This window comes from Dromiciops gliroides, chromosome 4 (genome assembly GCF_019393635.1).
Source record: "Dromiciops gliroides isolate mDroGli1 chromosome 4, mDroGli1.pri, whole genome shotgun sequence".
NCBI lineage: Eukaryota > Metazoa > Chordata > Mammalia > Microbiotheria > Microbiotheriidae > Dromiciops > Dromiciops gliroides.
Window position 1 is genome coordinate 185082263 of NC_057864.1, and position 10428 is coordinate 185092690.

Consider the following 10428-nt stretch of genomic DNA (forward strand, 5'->3'; position numbering starts at 1 on the left):
CAGAACAACTAGATTTTTAACACTTTTCTACTATGGCTTTGGGGCATCTAGGTGGCACAGTGGATGGAGTGCTGGGCCTGAAGGCAGGAAGACTCTTCTTCCTGAGTTCAAATCTAGTCTCAGACACTTATAGCTGAGTGACCCTGGGCAAGTCATTTAACCCTATTTGCCTCTAACTACTTTGCCACATACCTGCTCTCTTCCATCTCTTCCCTATCCTCTATTGAATCCCTTGTCTCTTCTTATCAACAACCACACCATGCGAATCCCAACCTTTTATTATTCCTACCATCTGCCTCCTTCTCTCCTACTCACATGCTGCTGAATGAAACTGGCATAAATCATGAAAACATGTTAAAAGGGTTCACTACAAGTCAATGTAGTGTATCTAATGTATCTAATCACGACTGGGTCCTCACTTCAGCAAGACATTCCTATTCTTCCTTCCAAATTGATTTCCTGACCCACTTATTGACTCCAAGGGCATTTATTTAACTATCATCTCTTGAACTTCAATCCCTCATCACTGATTACCTTTTGGATATTTTCAGTTAGCGGTCCTGTAGGTCAGAGATGTCCAGCACATGGGATGCACTGGGCTGGCAATACTGCTGAGTATAGCCTGAATGAGATTAAAATGTAATTGGGAAATATTTAACAAAATACAACAAAACACAGATAATGTTAATATGTGGTTTTCTAAGTCCACATGAGCCCATATAGATCCTTGTGTATAGTTTGGTGGCTAGCCCTTGTTTCTATTTAAGGTTGACACCATTGCTGTAGTCATTCAAACAACACATCCAAAATAAACTCATTACTTTCCCCTGAACTCACCCTCTTCTATTATTGTTGAGGGTACCACTGACTTTCACTCACTCAGGTTCATAAGATACAGTAACAACTTGTTAAAGTAGTAGACTCTTCTCAGTTAGGGAAAAGTATGCCCATATAAGGAACAGCAATGCAATATTATCTAGTGAAGTACATCAACTCAAGAATATGAGAAAAGTGAGTTTTTCAGGGCTAGAGGGAGAACTTATAAAAACCAACTTGAGCTGACTCTTGATGGCACTCTAATAAAAGTAGGTAAAAGTTCTACCCTAGTCACTATTGCATTTGCTTAACTTCTCCTCCCATGCCTAAAATCTCCACCCCATTTTCGATCATGGGTTTCCTGAAGGTGTATGTGGATGGGAGAGGTAACATAGCAAGGTGAGTTTAGTTAGAACTCTTCCAGGAAGATTGTGAACCCGACATAACTGACCTATGGTGACTTGGGGGAGGAACTTGCTATGTTAGGGCTTAGGATAAATAACAGGTTATGCGTTGGCACTCACTGATTGTTTTTACTGTGGGTGCCCATTCTCATGAAAATATAATAAAAAGCTTTTGTCATACCAAAGTTGCCTCTCAAAGAACTTATTTTGAGAAGGTGGTCTGCACCTGTTTCTCACAATAACCCTGAAGTTGTCCTCAACTCCTTATTCTTCCTCATCCTATTTAATCATTTGTCAACTCTCTCTTCCCCTCCCCCTCTCTCTTTCTCCCTCTCCCTCTCTTTCTCCCTTCCTCTTTCTCTCCAATATCTTTTATATAAGTTACCTTCTCTCCACTCACATAGCCACCACTCTTGATCAGACTTTCATCACCTCTCTCCTGGACTACTCAAGTTTTTCTCCATTCCAATTGTTAAGGGTTAAAATTCTAGCTAAACTGTCTAAAATATCTAATGAGTGGTTGCCAATAAATGATAAGCTTTAGCAAGAGTTAGACTTTTAAGCATTTATTAAGGAGAATAAGAATTTGGTAAAGAGAGAGAGAGAAAGGCCTAGATTCCTATCTATTAAAGGGAGAGCACATTTCTAGCTCCGCTCTCCACCAGAGTCCAAAGGAAAGAGCCCGAGACTGAGCGCCAGTCTCTTCCTTCCTCCTCCCACTAGTCCACGTCACTTCCTGACTCCTGAAGAAAAGACTCCTGGTCTTGCCCTCAAAGACCTTCCCTTCATGGGCAGAACTCTTCTACAGTAAGTATCCAGCAGGTGGCGTTATTCCAATCGTTACACAATCCATCTCACAGTTGCCAAAGTTACTTTCCTAATGTGTATATCCAACATGGCCCCCAAAAGAGCAGGAAGGGGAGGTTCACACCTTGTGGGGTGGTAATAAGGTAATCCTAGGACTCTTATTTTTTATGGCATTTGTTTCCAATTCTCTTCCTCACTCCTGCCCCTTCTCTTTTCTCTTATGGCCTTGATCTTAGTGGGATTTGACACATTTTCCAGTGAGGTCTCTGGATCAGAGACTATACTTTCCATTTCTGGTAGGTTAGTCCCCAATCCATCAACATAGTCCCTTTTACCTGTGAAGGTTAATGAGGTGATCTTCTGCCTTCAAGGTACAGTCCTTGGGAACTAAAAAAGCTCTGTTTGTATTTATTGAATGCTAACAGCTTCTTTTTATTTTCCTTAATGTTATGGATAACTTTTCTAGGACAATTAGCAATAGTAACCAGGAGTGTTCACACTGGTCATCTTAATCTTCCATGTCAACCTCCATTAATACCCACTGGGATAAACCAGTCCATCAGTGAGAGCCTGCTCTCTGTCCCATTGAGAGAATATTCTAAATGTGGGCAGATGGGCCATGGCCACAGGGTTCCAGGCCAATATATACTCTCCATCCTCTGCATCATTCTTCCTCTACTTCAACCAGAGGTCAACCACAAGGTCATACCCATCCAATCTTGCCAACTAATGCCGAATATGCTGGGACAGAACTGATTCAGGCTGGTCCATGGGGGCTCAGGCTATAAGGTTGAAACAAAATAAGATGCTTATAGACTACCTGACTTTTTAACAAAAATGAAGATTATGTAACCAAATCATGGGAGAGATATTCATCAAGAATTCAATGCTAGTTTAAGTATATGTCCTCCTCCCTTGTCTCCAAATGGAAATATGTCTGGTCAGAAGGGTGTGCTGACTGGCATGGCAATGAGATCATCAGTCTCTGGGGCACTGACTCCCTGAGGGATAGGCTTTTTATGTCCATGGTAACTGAAAAACCCTATCCTGATCAATCACAGCTCAGGGATAGCTTCTCTGCCTTTTAGGGGAAAATTAGCCCAGCTTACATGGCTGGGACCCTAATAGATGTGGCTTTTACCATAGTTCCAGATGGCAGAATTAGATTCAATGGATAACATTTACAAAGATGCAGGGTTTTAGATGAATAGAAGGAAGAACTTTTGAACAAAGAGAGTTGCTCAGCAATGGAATGGGCTGCACTATGACACAGCAAGCGCCAGCCACTAGAGGTAGTCATAAAGAGAATGGACAATCGTCTGTCAGGAATATTGTGAAGGGGAATCCTGTATGGGTTGGGAGAGTGGATTGGATGACCTCTAAGATCCTTCCCACTTCCGAAATTCTATAATTTCATTCTTTATTTTTGGGGGGCAATAGACAGACCTCTTTTTAGATGAAAAGCTTTTGGGAGAGTCAAGCTTTCATTAGTCACTAACACTTTAGTCTGAATTAACTTTTCAGAATAATTTCCTTCTGATAGGAGAGGCTAGTGATTATCTAGATGGAGTTGGGGCTTTGAAAGGGAAGTAAAAGGAAAAAAAAAAAAGAGAGATAGTCTAGGGGCTCTTTGGCTAATGTTATAATTTTTCCAAGGGCTAATCCTGCTCTGCCACCCCTAGCTTTGTTAGGTAACCTAAATTACTGGAAGACTTTCAAGGAATCAGAGTACAGTGAGGAGAAGGAAGCAGATGCAGGGCCTTGAAACTGGCCAAACATGATACCTGGATGCTAGAACCCAGATGGGATTTTCAGGTCCACTGGCGCTCTCTCCATCCCACACCACTCCTCCACAGCAAAACATGCTAACAGATTATCTCCCAGACCCCAGTGGCTCATATCCTATTGTCCTCTGGGGGAAGGGTTTCCTTTACCCCACATCCATGGCCCCTAAACCATTTCCTAAAATCCCAGAGGCAGCAGGTAAATGAGGAAGCCCCCCCTCCCATCTCCATCTGGAGCCAATCTAGTCTTCCCCACCCCAATTCACGTTGGCCGTGTCTGAAGCTACAGTACAGATGGGGATGTCTAAAATATCTGTGACATATTCCAAACTGGCCTACTTTCCTATAGAGAGAGAGAGACAGAGAGAGATGGAGATAGAGAAACAGAGAGAGACAGAGAGAGAGGGAGGGAGGGAGAGGGTGAAGGGGAGAGAGAAAGAAGGAAAAAGAGAGAGGGAGGAAGAGAGGGAAGTAAGGGAGAGAGGGAGAAGGAAAGAGGGAGAGCGAGAAGGGGAGAGAGAGAGGGAGGGAGTGAAAGAGAGGGGGGAGAGAGGAAGGGAAAGAAAGAGGAGGAAGAGAGGGGGAGAAAAAGAAGGAGGGGGAAGAGGGAAAGAAAAAAGAAAAAAGGGGAGAGCAAGAGGGAGGGAGGAAGAGAGGGAGAGAGAGGGAGGGAGGGAGAGAGAGAGAGAGAGAGAGAGAGAGAGAGAGAGAGAGAGAGAGATTGAGATCAGTTCCCACCTTCTTCCTTCCTTCCTCTGCATAGTTATTTTAATCAGGCTTTGTAGTCCCACTTCCTCAAATGAATCACGTTCAGATTTCTCTTTGGGAGCTCCCCAAAGGTCCTCTAACAATTTCAAAACATTTCCCAGTCAGTTTAGTCATGGACAGTCAAGGAGACTGAATTCAGACCACTATTCTGGGTACTGATCAGTGTTAAGTGGGGGGCCAGTCCTAATCTTTGGAGAAGCTCCAAGTCGAATAGAACCCACACTGTATAAACTTTTATTCAGGTTCGTATCCCTCCCCCCCTTCCTCCCCCGCCCCCAGTCTTAAAATCTTGCCCTTTCAAAGAGAACTCAGAGGTCATGTGCATCAACCAGTTCTCTGCCTCCAGGTAGGTCTATTGCTCTCTGCCCTTGATTCCATTTTCAAAGATCTCTAGGGAGGGACAGGCGTCCCCAAACCTCCCTCATTCACTTGTGCCAGCCCTCCTTCACTGTCAAGAAGGTCATTTATGGGCCTAATTTAAATCTCTCTTGCTGGCAGGAAAGGCCATTTATGTTCTCTGGCCAGCCTCCTCCTTCAGACACCTGGGGACAGTTATTTCAGACTTCTCTTTACTGGGTTAACATTCCCTTTGTTTCTGCAGGTCTGTAGGAGCTCAGGGGTATTTTCCTAGCTCTGACAAAAGACCATGAATCTGGGCATGAAATACAATTTGTCTTCTCAACTCCAGCTTTGCTCTTTCCTCCCCCGACTTTGGATTCAACTCAATAGTCTCCTGAGCCTCAGTTTTTTCACCTGTCAAATGGATAAAATTAGCAAGAAAAAAAATAGACTCTTTTTGGGATAAGGTGACTGATACCTGGATGATTGAAAGCACATTGTCACCATCATGGTGTTTTACTTGTGTACCGTCTGCATGTCTTCTCTGGCATAGGCACTGTTTTGCTTTTGCATCACTGTTCCCAGGAACACATGGTTAAGTTCTTAATATAGTCTTGCTGATGGATTACCTGTAGAATGAGGGGGTTGGACTTGGTGGCCTCCCGGGTCCCTTCCAGCTCTGGATCTAGGATCTGATGGCCCTTTGATCGATTGTCACCACTGTCATCCGTTACTAAGCACCTCCACAGACATGATGTCATTGGGTTGTTTGATGAATAAAGGAGAGCCCAGCTGATGACAGGTGCAGAAGGCCCATGTGAATTGAGGCTGTTTGGGGAAGGGCAGGAAGCCCTGGGTTTAGAGTCAGAGACCTAGGTTTGAATCATAGCTCTCTGCTACCTCTATATACCTCTCCTTATCTTACCGATGCCTTCCTGGAAATCCAATTTTGTCTCATTCTGGGGGAAAAAAAACCTAACCAAAAAAAACCCAAAACCCAACCCCAAAACCTTTCACTAAATTTTAGCAGTCTCTCAGGCTATCATCTATCTCCTCCTTTTCACAGCCAAACTCCTAGAAAAATCTGTTTATAGCCATTGCCTCCCTATCCTCTTTCCTCATTTACTTCTTAACCCTTTGAAGTCTGACTTCATACATCATAGCTCAACTGATTTTCTTAAAGGTGCTAAATCTGATGGCCTTGTCTCCATTCTCATCCTTTTCAATCTTTTGGTAGCATTTGACATTCTTTACCACCCACTTGTCCTGGATACTGTCTTTCCTCTTGGGGTTTTCATGACATTGGTCTCCATTAATTTTTCTCCTACCTGTTTAACTAATCCTACCCAGTTTTTGTTTCTTTGTTTGTTTTGTTTTTGCGGGTCAAAGAGGGTTAAGTGACTTGCCCAGGGTCACACAGTTAGTAAGTGTCAAGTGTCTGAGCTCAGATTTGAACTCTGGTCATCCTGAATCCAGGACCATTGCTTTATCTACTGCGCCACCTAGATGCCCCTACCCAGTTGTTTTTATTAGTTTGTCACCCATATTAGACCCCTATCTGGGGGTATTTCCCAAGAGAATGTCTTGGGCCCTCTTCTATTCAGTTTATACCAAAGGTTCTTAACTTGGGGGTCATGGATAGGTTTCAAGGGATCTGTGCATTTATGTGGGAATAAGATTACCTTTTTTTTTTACACTAGCTTCTCATTGAAATTTAACATTCCTCCAGTTATGAATGTAATAAACAAACATGATTTTGAAATAGCTTAATCAGACTGTCAAAAGGGTAAATGATAGTCAGTCAACAAACATTTAGTAAACACTATGTTAAAATTCTATCTTGTGGGGCAGCTAGGTGGTGCAGTGGATAAAGCACCGGCCCTGGATTCAGGAGTACCTGAGTTCAAATCCGGCCTCAGACATTTGATGCTAGCTGTGTGACCCTGGGCAAGTCACTTAACCCTCCATTGCCCCGCAAAGAAAGAAAGAAACAAACAAAATTCTATCTTGTTCTGGTTGCCCTGACCACACCCCCCCCCTTCTAGTCAGGACAGTAAATAAGTTTATAAGTAGCCAATATCAAGGGGCAATAGCAGGAGAGAAGATTGCAAAGGCAAGCAGTGTATAAACTGTCTCAAAGATCAAAGGAACATAATTTACAAATGGTATCATATATTAACAAAAAACCGCATCCTGTTAATACATGTGGAATCAGAGGAAGACATCTAGACTCTGCTGTCAAGGTTTTTAGATTCTATGATATATAATCTCAGACAAGTTCCAGACATCTGCAGAACATCCAAAGGAACTGATAATATTGGAATGCTGTGGACATTTTAACTTGAAAGTTTTCCTGATAACTCTGAAATGATTTGGATATGTTAATGAGCTAACCCTAAGGTGGCACAGATAAGAGTTAGTCTGTTTTCCCTCCCCCAGCCCCCAAAGGAGACCTCAAACTCCTGTCTCCCAAGCATTCATTATTTCCATCGGGTCCATGCTGCCCAGTGTTTCCTATGTGATTATGTGAGTCATTATCTCTGCCTTCTCCTCCTCCCCATCCTCTTTGTCATGCTACCTGCCTCTCTTCACATTCTGTCCCTGAGCCATTTACATCTGTACCCCTTTTACGACTTGTCTCTGTATCCTCTGTGTCTTGTTAAAGTGTGATTGCAGTCCCACTTCCCGCTGCCATCGTGGGCTTTCCCAGAGAGTACCCGAAGAACCAGGTGTGTCTGCCCCCATTTCATAATTTCATAAACTAATTATCAATTCAAACACTTACTATGTGCCAGCTGTGATAAGCCCTGCAAATAGGAATATGAGCAAAAACCACCCCTGTGCTATACACTCTCTCTTGTTAACTTCATTAGCTCCCATGGGTTTAGTTATCATCTCTATGAAGATGGTTTCCAGATCTACATAGGCAGCCCCTGATCTCTCTCCTGAGCTCCCGTAGAATATGTCCAACTGTCTGTTAGATATTTAAACTGGACAGCCTATAGCCATCTCAAACTCAACATGTCCCAAAGGGAACTCATTAGCTTTCCCCCAAGTCCATTGCTCTATTTAGGTCAAAGGCACCACCACCCGTTCAGTCACCCAGATTTACAACTTTGGTGTTGCCATTTATTCCTCATTCTCCCTTGTCTCACAGATCCAGTGATTTGGCAGATCTTGTTTCTACCTCCACAACATCTCTCAAGTCTACCTCCTTCGTTCTACCTACACAACCACTATTCTCAGCACCTCTTGCCAGGGCTATTGCAATAGTCTCCTCACTGGTCTTCATGCCTCGAATCTCTCCCCACTCTAATTCATTTCCTCCAGTTATTAGTACCCTCTGCCCTCACCACTAAGGTCAGAGACTATTTTTCTTTATACTTATATTTGTATCTCCAGTGCTTAGCACTGTACTTAAATCCAATTCATCGGCAAGTCATGACATCACCTTCCCATTGTCACGGTCCTCTTCAAGAACCCAAGGACACCTTTCTCTGCAGAATCACCATGGCGGCTGGGACCCTGTACACATACCCTGAAAACTGGCGGACCTTCAAGGCCCTCATTGCTGCACAGTACAGCGGGGCCCAGATCCGCATGTTGTCCGCACCTCCCCACTTCCATTTTGGCCAGACCAACCGCACCCCCGAATTTCTCCGCAAGTTTCCTGCTGGCAAAGTCCCAGCATTCGAGGGGGATGATGGGTTCTGTGTGTTTTAGAGCAACGCTATCGCACACTACGTGAGCAATGATGAGCTTCGGGGCTCGACTCCAGAGGCAGCTGCCCAGGTCATCCAGTGGGTGAGCTTTGCTGACAGTGACATTGTTCCTCCAGCCAGTACTTGGGTGTTCCCCACATTGGGCATCATGCACCACAACAAACAGGCCACAGAGAACGCCAAAGAGGAGGTGAGGCGAGTTCTTGGGCTCTTGGACGCCCACCTGAAGACTTGGACTTTCCTGGTGGGGGAGCGTGTGACTCTGGCTGACATCACCGTCATGTGCACCCTCTTGTGGCTCTATAAGCAGGTCCTAGAGCCATCCTTCCGGCAAGCCTTTCCCAACACCAACCGCTGGTTCCTCACCTGCATTCACCAGCCCCAGTTCCGGGCGATCTTGGGAGAGGTGAAGCTCTGTGAGAAGATGGTGCAGTTTGACGGTAAAAATTTGTCGAGAGTCAGCCCAAGAAAAGAGAAGGGACAGCGAGAAGAGAAGCAGAAGGCCCAGGCAGAGCGGAAGGAAGAGAAGAAGGCAGCCGCAGCCCCCAGCCCCGCGGAGGAGATGGACGAGTGTGAGCAGGCTCTGGCTGCAGAGCCCAAGGCCAAGGATCCCTTTGCTCAGCTGCCCAAGAGTACCTTTGTGTTGGATGAGTTTAAGCGAAAATACTCCAACGAGGACACGCTGACGGTGACCCTGCCGTACTTCTGGGAGCATTTCGACCGCGACGGCTGGTCCTTGTGGTACGCCGAGTATCGCTTCCCCCAGGAACTCAGCCAGACCTTCATGAGCTGCAACCTCATCACTGGCATGTTCCAGCGCCTGGACAAGCTGAGGAAGAACGCCTTCGCCAGCGTCATCCTCTTCGGCACCAACAACGACAGCGCCATTTCTGGAGTCTGGGTTTTCCGGGGCCAGGAGCTTGCCTTCCCGCTAAACCCAGATTGGCAGGTGGACTACGAGTCCTACACATGGCGCAAGCTGGATCCCGGCAGTGAGGAGGCCCAGACGATGGTCAAAGAGTACTTCTCCTGGGAGGGGGCCTTCCAGCACGTGGGCAAACCCTTCAATCAGGGCAAGATCTTCAAGTGACCACCCCCTGCTGCCGCCACCTAGCGGCCTGCTTCCTCCTCTGCAGGGAGAGCCAGTTATTAAACGAAACTGATCACAAAAAACAAAAAAAAGAACCCAAGGACAAACAACAACTTGTTACATTAGTGCTTAGTAAAGACTTGTTTACTTACTTCGTTCCTTTCTTCCTTCTTTCCCTCCCTCCCTCCCTCTCTTCTCTCCCTCCTTCCCTTTCCTCCCTCCTTCCTTCCTTCCTTCCTTCCTTCCTTCCTTCCTTCCTTCCTTCCTTCCTTCCTTCCTTCCTTCCTCCTTCCCTCCTTCCCTCCTTCCCTCCTTCCCTCCTTCCCTCCTTCCCTCCTTCCTTCCTTCCTTTCCTTCCTCCCATAAATAGTAAGTCGAAGAGCTGGAATTTGAACACAAATCTGACTCCAAATTCACTGATTGCTCTTAGACTGTAGTGATCAGTGTCAGGAAGACTAATGCTCACAAAGAACCGAGGTTTGTGGGACAATGTTTAAAAATAGAGGGAAAGGGGAAAATTTTCAAAGCTATATTCAATGTAAGAAGAAGAGCAAGGAAGGGCCTGGTCCCTGTTGTTTGGAAGTGATAGTTGGTATAATGCTAACAGATGACAGAGAAGACCGAACTGTGTTATAGCTTCCTTCCTTGCCAAGAAGAAACTCTTTAAACTGGAAAGGGTAAGACAAACACAAGCAACA

General features: G+C 45.1%; 1 pseudogene; it reads left to right on the forward strand.

Moving 5' to 3' along the window:
- The first annotated feature begins 8413 nt into the window (after nucleotides 1–8413).
- On the forward strand, nucleotides 8414–9825 carry LOC122755983 (annotated as a pseudogene).
- The last annotated feature ends 603 nt before the right edge of the window (nucleotides 9826–10428 follow it).